The following is a 12717-nucleotide window of genomic DNA, read 5'->3' as shown; positions in this document are numbered from 1 at the left end:
GCTATTAGGCTTTATACTAGGCTATTTTATATATGAATTATTCGATCAGTGCAACCACACACATGAGTGATAGAGATCATTATTCATTGAGCATGCGTTTCTAAATCTATGGTCTAAATAGGCTTACAGATTGTGGAAATGTATAGACTGAGATTACACATTTACATTTGTTGCTGCTGCCTGTATCAATGCAGCTGTATAAATCGCTGATCAAAGTAAATCAAATGACTGATGTGAATACAAGCTGCTGCTTTAGACAGCCCTTCAGCAGACTATCCAACGCGGATTTTCATTCTGACATTAAATCGCGGATACATTAAATATCCGCTAAAACTCTGATCATCCACTGCGCTTCATTGAACGAGGAAATGGGTGTGGAAGTGGATAAACTCAGCTGTTCATAATGTGATTGGCTAGCGCACCTCTTTCGCGTGGACGCGCGCCTGTGCACGAGCGAAAAACGTGCGCGTGCACAGGCAGATCCCAGGTCCACTTACCTAGTAAAAAACCAGCGTCGTAGTATCAGTTAACTAGATAGCTTTGATCCTGTTCAGTCAAACCAGATCAAAGGGACTTATCGCGGATCTGTTAAACTAGTTTCGTAGTACAGGGCTCTGTTCACTGCACAAACTCTGTATACAATATACCAGGGATACTGCTTTGCCCCCGGGCCACTTTCGTGAAATGATAGAAGGCCAGGGGCCAGTTAATAAACAAACAATACATTTTTCTGTAGTGGATTGTAGGTTTTTGGGGTGTCAGCCGGAGTTTAGTCTGACAATGTTGTGCACACCGGATAGTTAGTTGGGTTAAGTTAGTTAGGTTAAGTACATACATATAAGTGCCTGGGTAGCAAGCAGACGGCGGTATTTGACAATTTAGCAGCTAAATCATAGATTATTGAAAGATATTCCATATTCGTCCAGACTGAAATGCTATAACAGAAGTGTGAGTATTGGCCAGAATGACATGAACATTTGGACACTTATTCAGCGGGTATCTTGCATGTTGCATTCAGGTGCACTGTAAAAAAAGAAGAAAAAAAAGAAAATAATTGCAATTCCATCGCGGGCCGCACGGGCCGCAAGTTGAGTATCACTGCAATATACTGTCTTTAAATTAGGCCGCAATTATTTTAAATAACCATTAATCTGACAATTATTTCCTCGACTAATCAATTCATGGTTTGGTCTCTAAAATGTCACAAAATGTCTGTCACTTTTCTCCCAAAGCCCAAGATGACGTCCTCAAATGTCTTCTTTTGTCCTGACCAACAGTCCACAACCCAAAGACAATCAGTTTACGGTCATAGAAGACTAAAGAAAGAAAATATTCACATTTAAGAAGAAATCCCAAAATCAGACACTGCTAACATGGGAACTCCACAGGCAGCTGCTAACTCAGATGGTGTGTGCATGTGTGTTTTTGTTAACAGTGAACATCCATCTTGCAAGTTTTCCTTCATGTTGTTACACTGCCACCTGCTGCTGGGACCAGAGCAGTGCACCTCTGCCTTAAAATCTGTCAGAAGTGGTTTCAGTTCCAATATTTACGTTTGAATGTTTTAACACTTTTAATAGTATTTGTATGACTGCTCTTACATAATGTTTTTCATGTGAAGCGTGTTGTAATCTGCTGTGATGAGTTCTAGGCTACATGAATAAAGGTTTATTATAATAATAATTATATTAATTATAATAATTATTATTATATTAGAGGGCTGCAGGACTCCAGACCCTCTTCTGATGTAATGACTTGTTTTGCTCGACTTTTTCCTGCCTTTCTAAAGATATTAAAAAAATGGGAATTTTTTTATTTTTGCTTCATTTCTCAAAGTGGAAAAGCATTATTCCACTTAGTTTTAAATGGGGGTTATAATCAGAATATACTCTCTTCACCAAGATCAGATGTACTAGTTTGTACCGTTCATATTTAGTTTTAACTTTCCATTGATCTGAATGGGAAGTGACATTGCACACGTTTAGACCTGGGGTTTCATGTGCCTTGAATCCCTACTGACTATAACTAGCCCGGGGACTACTGCACGCCTTCAAATCGCTTTCAAAATCTAGTGTCGCCTTACAAAGTTATACCACGTAGAAGTAGTGATGTAAAAAACAACAAAATTAAGCTGTGGAGCGAAATCTTACATCTTGTTCATACTTCATCTAGCTGTGCGAGGCACGGGCTAATTCAGTGTAAAATTCTTCACCGGGTGCATTTGACCAAAGTCCGACTGGCTAGGATCTATGATGACATCGACCCTACTTGTGACAGATGTCACTCGGCCCCTGCCACATACATTCATATGTTTTGGTTATGCCCCTCTTTGCACAAGTATTGGACAGAAATCTTTAATACTATCTCAGAAAGTGTCGGAGTGACACTCGAGCCTACCGCTCTAACGGCTCTTTTCGGAGTCCCTCCCGCCCCCACAGTATCATCATTATCAAAATACCAAGCAGGCTTTGTGGCCTATACGACGCTTTTAGCAAGGCGCCTAATTCTATTAAATTAGCCCACCTTCTCATTCCTTATGGATCAGAGATATTCTTTATTTTATTAAATTGGAAATAATTCGGTGTACGATGAGAGGCTCGTCAACTAGATTTTTGAAAACATGGGCATTATTTTTTAGGGTGGTGGAGGGTTTGCCGTTTCCTGAGATCCCAAAGGACTGATTTCTGTTTCTCTGTGATGTGTTGGGCCTGATGATGTCTGTCTGTTGTGCTGTCTTCTCTTCTTTTCTCTCGTGTGGGTGGGCTGTGTAGATTATGGATATTTGATCATGTACTTGTGCACTGTGTTTCTGATGGGTGATCGGATCAGACTATGTCAATTATTGTTTTGTTTTTGTTTGTTTTTAATAAGGAAAAGGAAGTATCTCAAGATTACTTTTGTACTGTTGCTGTTAGGGAGGGTATAGGTATTTGTTTTTCCTCTTCTTTTCCAGTGAACCTGTTTTCCTACGACCGTATACACATATCTTCACCTTTTTTTTTTTATCTTGTCTTTCCAGTCCTATAACAGGCAGTGAAATTGAAATACTGATGTGCTGTATCATCTATGCCCTGAAAACTTCAATAAACAGAAATGTGAAAAAAAACAAAAAAACAACAACATTATGGTTATAAAGTAAACAACACAACTTGGGCCAATAATTTAAGTCAATTCTGAGCCTTGCTTAAGCACAATTTTGGTGACAAGTACCCACACTTGCTACAGGCAATTACCCCGCTATCAATCACAGTCCAACTGGGATATTCAGTGGCGGACTGCATAATCGGGCACGTCGGGCAAATGCCCGGTGGCCTGGCCTGGCCTGCCAATTTTTTTTTTTGCAGGCCAGGCCAGGCCACTCACTGAACAGCAGGCCAGGCGCCGCCTACTGGTTTACTAGTGGTTTTATTACTTTATTCAGGTTTAAAGTGGGTGCATCTCATTGTAAAATTGGACTTGGCCCAAATTGGGCTTCAAACGGCCCAAATTGGGCTTCAAACAGCCCAAATCAGGCTTTCTACAACAGCATGAGTGAATACTGGATTCTGATTGGCTAGCAACAGTGGTAAATACGCCAACAACCCACAGTTCGGCTCCAACCGCAGTATCACTCCGATCCCTGATGCTGACTCCGTTCCCTGTGCTGACTCCGCCCACTGTTAGCCTGCAGTCTGCAAATCTTCAACAAGGAAATGGCCGATCTCTAACACAAGGAAATGTCCGATTTCGTAGTAACGTTTGATTTACTGGGTGGATTGAGTTTTGAGCAGTGGTTAGATGAAGATGAAGGTGAAGTGAACAAAGAACGACATGGTGAAATTGGGGAGAGAGAACTGGTTGAGCTTGAGTTGTCACGAGTTCGGACTAGCGGGATGTCGGACTAACGGGAGGTCGGACTAGCGCCCGGACCCCGAACCTGGGACTGTCAAACAAACAAACGCCCTCTGCCGTCACCAGATATCAACACACCACCACCAAAACGGGCTGCTTTAGATAACTGTTTAAATAACTGTACTTTTACAGGCAATGTATCAATAACTGTGAATCCCGTTAAGGAATAGGTTAGTTGTTTTTTGGCTCAAAGGCAACTAAATGTTTAGTGCAATCATTGATCTTGTGTATGGAACTATATTCTGTGGCGGAAGGATAAATGTATTCTGAAACCAGTAATGATTGTAAATAAATGAATTGGATGTTACAATTGTGTATTTTTTATATTATTTGGTAGCTGTTGTAGAAAACAAATTTACCACTCGAGGATCGGGGGTTGTGGGCTGATTTACCACTGGTACAGGGTTTATAGCACTCGGCTTCGCCTCGTGCCACAACCCTGTACCAGTGGTAAATCAGCCCACAACCCCCTCTCCTCTCGTGGTAAATTTGTTATTTAAACGACCCAAATCTGGCTTCAAACGGCCCAAATTGGGCTTCAAACGGCCCAAATTGAGCTTCAAACGCCCCAAATTTCTCGCCGCCGCCCTTTGGACGCCGGCACACGCGTCGGCCCGTATCGGCCTGGCCTGCTTGGTATCTAATGCCCGGCCTGAATTAGGATCCCAGTCCGCCCCTGGGGATATTCCAGAGCAATCTAGTAAGAGAGCGGCACCAGCGGAGGTCCAACATGTGCGACTCAGTAGCCAATGAATAGACGGGAAGGGGGCTCGCGCTACGTTTGAACGCTAAAATAAAGCTGATAATGTACAATTTGACTCTTTAAACGTCTGACCGTTTGAAAAGAACATCACAAACTGTGCATTTTCCTGCAAGTCAACAGCGCTGCTTAATCCAGAACCTTACTTCTGGGAACTTTTGTGAGGTAAAAAAAAACTGGTCCATAGAGAGCCGCAGGGATGACGTATTTTTGTAGGCTGAATGCGGAAGTCCCGAACTTCCTGGTTCTTCACCGTTTCTGTCTATGGGATTTTTGAATGGGTTTTTGGCGCGATGCTTCAAATAATGTCTGTGGGCAACGCAAGTTTAATCAAACGCGAACCAGTGTTCAGCGGGATAATCTTCACACTTGCATGAGTTTTGTAGCGTAAATGCGAGCCCTAGAAGTAAAAAGCTCGAGCTAAGCTAATCCAGAACTACACACTGTCGCATAGGCTTCCACGTCACGTCAGCACTCAACCTGGACTGTTGTTGATGTGCACTGATTACCCCGGGCTGAACGGAGCTGAACCAGGTGAGGGAAAGATAATTTCCGTGTTCGTCCTTGAAGTGGTGACGTTATTGACGTATATATCCCCATCGACTCAACAGTGTAGTCTCATTTAGCCGTTTGCTAGCTAGCCGCCCTTTTAACGGCACATAAAAGCTTCAAAACTTATAAAAGTGGTCTTCATGTGTGAAGATGATATTACTAAACACTGGTTCGCGTTTGATTAAGCCAGCGTTGCCCAGAGAGATTATTAGAAGCATCGCGCCAAAAACCCATTCAAAACTCCCATAGGCGAAAACTGTGACGAACCAGGAGTGTTAGCATCGATGATTTCCGGACTCGTTACTGCGGCTCTCTATTGGAGTGAATGAGATGTCACAACTCTTCTATTATACGCCTCTGGGACGTTCCACATGTGGCTCCGCCCCAATCCAACCATGAATAGGCAATGCCAATTAGCACATGGTGCATATTAATGAGCTTGATTATCAATTGAGCAGGGGAATTGCATACAGGTCACAGAGTCACTGGATAGGTTAGTCGTTCTTTTAGTTCATCCTTAGTAGGGATCCTAAACAGTTTGATAAACGAGACCCCTGGTGTACACAGCCACACCGTCACAGCTTCTGCACCACCTTCAGTTTATTTCTCATGTCCATGTATGAAGTTTGAGTGGTTCCACAACACAGAGTCCAAACCAAACGGGGTTCATGTCACCACCGCTCTGAGCCACCACTAGGCTAGCATCCCTTAAACCCAATAGAAGACATTTTAGCATTGACCTGAAACAAACTAAGCAGGACGCATTGACACTGAGTTTATAACATCTGTACAAAAACAATCAAGTTGAAAAGATAACGAAGAAAGCAGACTTCCCCCTTAAGCGGCTGGCAGTCGACTTGAGTCGAGCCTTTTTTTTTTGGCAACATACATCATGTATATGTAATGTTCATCGTATCATTATATATATTAACATACATCATGTATATGTAATGTTCATCATGTCATTATATATATTAACATACATCATGTATATGTAATGTTCATCATGTCATATATATTAAAGCCCCAATCAGTAAGATTTTTGACATTTTTTACTGTAATATAAGAGCTTTTTAGTCACAGGACATGGTAGATTGACTTGTAATAGGGAGACCCTCGACTTTATTTATCCCACACCGCCCTCCATTGGCCAGCCCTGGGACTGAGCAAGTTGTCTGCCACGTCCCGTGGCAATAAAAAAGAAAAAAGAAAAGGATGCGCGCATGCGCTGAACAGCGGAAGCGCTGTCTTCAGGAAAACAAGGAAGTAACTCGATTCGGATTTGCTACGAAAATGATGTTTCACGGAACTATGGATTATTATTTCATCACGTGGTGAGTACCCGATGTCACAACATGTGTTTTGTTGACTTTGAACGCCGATATCGTTATTGATACTATTGGACCCAGAGGGCGCAGTTTCCCCAATAGCAAAACTTGGAAAACGTACTGAATGGGGCTTTAACGTTACTTTAATGTTCGTGTCATATATATTAACGTTACTTTTCACGTGTAAACACAACATACATCATGTATAATGTAATGTTAATCGTGTCATATATATTAACATACATCATGTATGTAATGTTCGTGTCATATATATTAACGTTACTTTAATGTTCGTGTCATATATTAACGTTACTTTTCACGTGTAAACACAACATACATCATGTATAATGTAATGTTAATCGTGTCATATATATTAATGTTACTTTAATGTTTGTGTCATATATATTAACATACATCATGTATGTAATGTTCGTGTCATATATATTAACATACATCATGTATGTAATGTTCGTGTCATATATATTAACGTTACTTTAATGTTCGTGTCATATATTAACGTTACTTTTCACGTATAAACACAACATACATCATGTATAATATGTAATGTTAATCGTGTCATATATATTAACATACATCATGTATGTAATGTTCGTGTCATATATACTAATGTTACTTTAATGTTCGTGTCATATATTAACGTTACTTTTCACGTGTAAACACAACATACATCATGTATAATAGGGCTGTCACTTTTCATTCGAAATTCGAATGCAACTTCGAATGTGGGGGAGGGGGTTCGTTTTCGAAATGTAATTTGAATGTTCGAATTTATTTATTTATTTATTTTATAATTTTTTTTTTTTTTTTTTTATGAACCAAAATTAACCAACTGCTGCTTGCTGGTAATGTTAATCCCATGTCAGAAAAAGTCTCCAGATTTGTCGCGTTAGTCTCTTCTGAGAAAGATTGTCTCCAGGGTCTGAAAAGTTGTCTCGAGTTGGATGCAGCCAAGTTTGTGAGGCAGTGTTGTGACTGTGAGCGTCCAAGCTAACACGTCGGGCTGATGCCCGGTGGCCTGCAGTGGGTTGCACCAGCTGTGCGTAAGTTGAAACGTAAGCTAGTTTGAACGTAAAGTCTCACTAAGTCCGAGTTTACGCACTACTAAAAATATTTGGGTTGCACCAAGTGAAATAGTTACAACGTAGGCATAAGTTAGAACTTAAAATTTACACCTACGTCTTACTAGGTGTAAAGTCCTCCGTAAAATAGCAGTTGGCACGGATTGCAACTTGGCACCGTGGCGCATCGTTGTTTTGCGTCCGCAACGCGCTCTCCGTGAAAAATTACACCCTTTGATATTTATGACTCACGCTTTTGTTTCCCACAAGCTGCAGCACTGCATACAAATTAAAATAACCGCAACAATTTAGTGAGGCAGGATGGTGGTATAGCCTACAATACTGATGAAGAGCTCACAGATAAACGTTAACAGTAATATGAACCTAAACGAACGTTACTCAATAACGTTCTCATTTGATTAGTGTTGATGAAATATGAAAGCACTAATTTGCGGTGGGCAACATGTCCTGTTTTCACTCCACTTAAACAACCGTAAATAAACACCGTTTCCACCGTGCTTTTCACTGATTGGTCACAGATACTGTACACGTCATTGTCTGCGACACTATTTTGGTTAGTATGGACTTTAGGGTCTACTAGTTAAGATGTACCTTACGTCTCCGTGGTGTAACCAAACAAAGACACAACCTAGTGTCAAACTAACTAGTTTGAACGTAGCAGTTAGTGTGGACTTTACACCCTAACTTAAGACAGAACTTACGTTCAGCTGGTGCAACAGGCTGCTGGACTGAAAAAAAAAAAAAAAAAAAAAATTTTTTTTTTTTTAACCAAAAAACTTCGAATATATTCGAACGAATTTCGGGGCAATTAAAGTTCGTTCGAATTTTATTTTGGGAAAAAGTGACAGCCCTAATGTATAATATGTAATGTTAATCGTGTCATATATATTAACATACATCATGTATGTAATGTTCATTATGTCATCATATATATTAATGTTACTTTATATGTAATGTTTGTGTCAACGTTACTTTTCACATGTAAACACAACACAGTCTCACAAATATTTGTGAAAAGAGCACAAACTAAAACGCAGATTGTGGCAACACGAATCGGAAGCCTTTTTCAACGGTTAAACAAATGAAAAAATTACTTTCACCATGTTAACTGATTTTCCATTGTAACTTATGTATTTCTATATGAAATTCCCATCATTTTTCCATCTTGTAAGAGTATTTTCAGTGCGGACTTCATGGCCAAATGAAACTTTTAACACCACCTTCACAGCTTTCAAAATGCTTTTCTCTCACTTTTCCTGCACGGAGCATTTTAAGTGACATCGTGCTCCTTTCACTCAAAATCGGAGAGCAGGCCGGTAAACGAGCAGATTCAACAACAACATGATGCTCTAAGGAACTAAAAGTTTGAGAGCCTCGAATGTGTGGTTGGCCTATAGTCCAACAGTAGAGGAAAGTGGTGAGGGACTGGTAATAATGGATGCACTGGCCCTCTAGTCCCAAGGGGGTGACCTCAGTGTTCGAGGAGCCTGCTGAAGGAGGTGACCTCAGTGTTCGAGGAGCCTGCTGAAGGAGGTGACCTCAGTGTTCGAGGAGCCTGCTGAAGGAGGTGACCTCAGTGTTCGAGGAGCCTGCTGAAGGGGGTGACCTCAGTGTTCGAGGAGCCTGCTGAAGGAGGTGACCTCAGTGTTCGAGGAGCCTGCTGAAGGAGGTGACCTCAGTGTTCGAGGAGCCTGCTGAAGGAGGTGACCTCAGTGTTTGAGGAGCCTGCTGAAGGAGGTGACCTCAGTGTTCCGAGGAGCCTGCTGAAGGAGGTGACCTCAGTGTTCGAGGAGCCTGCTGAAGGAGGTGACCTCAGTGTTCGAGGAGCCTGCTGAAGGAGGTGACCTCAGTGTTCGAGGAGCCTGCTGAAGGGGGTGACCTCAGTGTTCGAGGAGCCTGCTGAAGGAGGTGACCTCAGTGTTCGAGGAGCCTGCTGAAGGAGGTGACCTCAGTGTTCGAGGAGCCTGCTGAAGGAGGTGACCTCAGTGTTCGAGGAGCCTGCTGAAGGAGGTGACCTCAGTGTTCGAGGAGCCTGCTGAAGGGGGTGACCTCAGTGTTCGAGGAGCCTGCTGAAGGAGGTGACCTCAGTGTTCGAGGAGCCTGCTGAAGGAGGTGACCTCAGTGTTCGAGGAGCCTGCTGAAGGAGGTGACCTCAGTGTTCGAGGAGCCTGCTGAAGGAGGTGACCTCAGTGTTCGAGGAGCCTGCTGAAGGGGGTGACCTCAGTGTTCGAGGAGCCTGCTGAAGGAGGTGACCTCAGTGTTCGAGGAGCCTGCTGAAGGAGGTGACCTCAGTGTTCGAGGAGCCTGCTGAAGGAGGTGACCTCAGTGTTCGAGGAGCCTGCTGAAGGAGGTGACCTCAGTGTTCGAGGAGCCTGCTGCAATCACAGCTGAAGCCTCTCCAGCAAGAAGAGCCAGAACATCAATGACCAACACCATTACAACCCCAGGTATGGGAAGGCAAGGGCAAACCAGGAGAGGCAATGCTCAAGTCGGCCACAAGGAGCTGACCATCTACTGTCAAATGAGGCGTGACGTGGAGACAAGTTTCAAGAGAAGAAAAGGAAAAGGAGGAAGGAGAACTTGGCCCGGCCAAATTTAGCTCTGTGAAGAGATGCATTTGACTTTGTTTTTATCGCTTGTTTTATGTATGTTAGGGTTAATAACATCTAGGCTCCAGGGACAACAGATGCAAATGCACTACTAGCTATTTCTGGTGCAATATATTTATTGTGCATCGTCTCTACTAGCTATTTCTGGTGCAATATATTTATTGTGCATCGTCTCCGTGTCAAATAAACCATAAAGATAAAAGAGGCTCGTGGACCCCAGGAAGAATAGCTGCTGCAGTAGCTAAAGGTGATCCTAATCAACTGAATTAACCAATACATGTGTATGAAAGAAAAGTAAGAGAACAAAACAAAGCGAGAGCCTCCACGTGACGGAGACACTTCACCAGACTTGAGGTTCGGTTTCAAGTCTTTGTCCTGCAACACTGAAACTGCGAGAGCAAAAACTGAACGTGGTGTCGTTAACGGCCGGACACGCGGGTCCCAGAGGTGAAACATGGGCCTTTAAAGCTCAAACAAAAGAGAAACATGTTTGGAAAGAGGAAGACTTGAGCCTCTCTCCACCTCAACCTGACGACTGGAGAAGTCCTGGACCCGACTGGGTTCCTACACCTCAACCTGAAGAAGTGCTGGACCTGACTGGGCTCCTACACCTCAACCTGAAGAAGTGCTGGACCTGACTGGGCTCCTACACCTCAACCTGAAGAAGTGCTGGACCTGACTGGGCTCCTACACCTCAACCTGATGAAGTCCTGGACCTGCCTAGGCTCCTACACAGCTCCAATTCCAGAATGACATTCTTTCTCTTGATTTGATTTGAAAGGTTTTCTGCCACATCGTAATCCGTCGCACCAGATGGTTTGTTGCATAGAACCGTCTTGGAAGTCGTACTCGGAAAACTGTTAGGAATAGGGTCAGGCATGTTCAAAAAAATACCTGGCAGGCGATTGGTTGAGCCATCTGTCTATCACTATCTAACCTCGCGTCACCAGGCTCTTCCCTAGGAGAAGAGTCTGGTTCCCGTTATACTTGAATTACACATCTCAGCTGTACACCGGAAACAGGATAATAAAACAAAACAAAAAAACAAAAGATGGACGTACCAAACAAAGTTTTCGAAGAAGTTCTTGTAGAAACTTTGCGGATTCACAATATCACATCTTTTAAGCCAATACAGAAAGCTTTGCATCCGACAATTAGCTAACTTTAGCTTTTTTTTGGCGCACATGTTTCCGGCTCCTTGGTTTCCGCCCCCCCTGGTCCAGAAGCGGTGGAAAGGGCTCCAGAATGATCACCATCTATCACGGGTTTGGCTTCTCGCCGTCGTCACGCCTAAATCTCGTAGCTGCCTCTCGTTGCCGATTGGTCCGGCCCACTGCTGGGACGGATTCAAACGCATATCTGGCAGCGCCGAAAGATGGACTTCTCGCACGACTGTGATCTGGCAAAATCCAGTCGCCTGGCTCGGTTGGCCACGTCGCTCTGTAGCCGACGATTATTCTTCACGCCGACCAACATGAGAACATGGTCGGTGTTGGAGGTCTTAAAAACACAAGAGAATGTACATTTCTCCCAAACTTTTTCAAAACAAATTCTTCTCATCCGTGTCGAAACCCTGTCGTCACCGCCCATCTCCAACCGCGCTCCCTCCAGGTACCGCCACAAGCTAAAACCAGTGGCTCTACAGCGCCACCTGCAGGTCCTGATGTGTCATCGAGCAAACTCGTAAACGAGCAGCAACACTAGACGTCGACATTTTCAGAAGTCCCCCCGCCTCAGCAAACTTGATTTCATGCGTTTCAGCCGATTGTCTGAGGCGCTCTATATAGTTTCCACTTAAACGGTTTAAAATCTCCCCCAGCTTACTTCCCGTTGCATGGTTTGCTGGTACAACAACCGACAGGAAATAGGGTTCCAAACTGTTCCCCTAGCAACACGATTCTGTCAAAACCCGTTTATAGGCCAGATTTTTCCCAGGAGCCATCGGGCGCCCCCCAAAAACAATTCCGTAAATGTGTGTGCGCGCGCACGGGAGTTGACTAGATTCCTCTCCAATACACTGCAGACAGCAGCCACGTCCCCGACAAGGAAAAAACATGTGTAGTACATACTGTACCCCCCCTCACACTTTGGTTTCCCACAATTTTGTCAAACACGGTGTAAAACACAGCAGCTCCTTATATGGAAGCAGAAGAAAAACTAGACAATAGAGTGCCAAAGCCACGCCCTCTTCCCGGTTCAGCATAACGCACCAAGGGATTTTCTGCCATTAATCATTTCTCCATAGGCATTTTCATAAAATGCTTGTAAAAATAGTTTTACTTGGTCAGCTATATTTAGACAATATCTATATCTATATATGTTTTTTGTTTTGTTTTTGTCGGAGTGATATGGTATAATAATATATATAATATAGCTGAATCGCTTGGTTTGACCAAGTAAACCTATTGTCTATGGAGAAATGAATCCCTTGGTGCGTGCGCCGAACCAGGAAGAGGACGACGTGACTTTGGCAGGTT

This window comes from Poromitra crassiceps (genome assembly GCF_964638095.1).
Source record: "Poromitra crassiceps genome assembly, chromosome: 4".
Lineage (NCBI taxonomy): Eukaryota > Metazoa > Chordata > Actinopteri > Beryciformes > Melamphaidae > Poromitra > Poromitra crassiceps.
The sequence above is the reverse complement of the archived record's forward strand: the minus strand, read 5'-3'. Positions refer to the sequence as shown.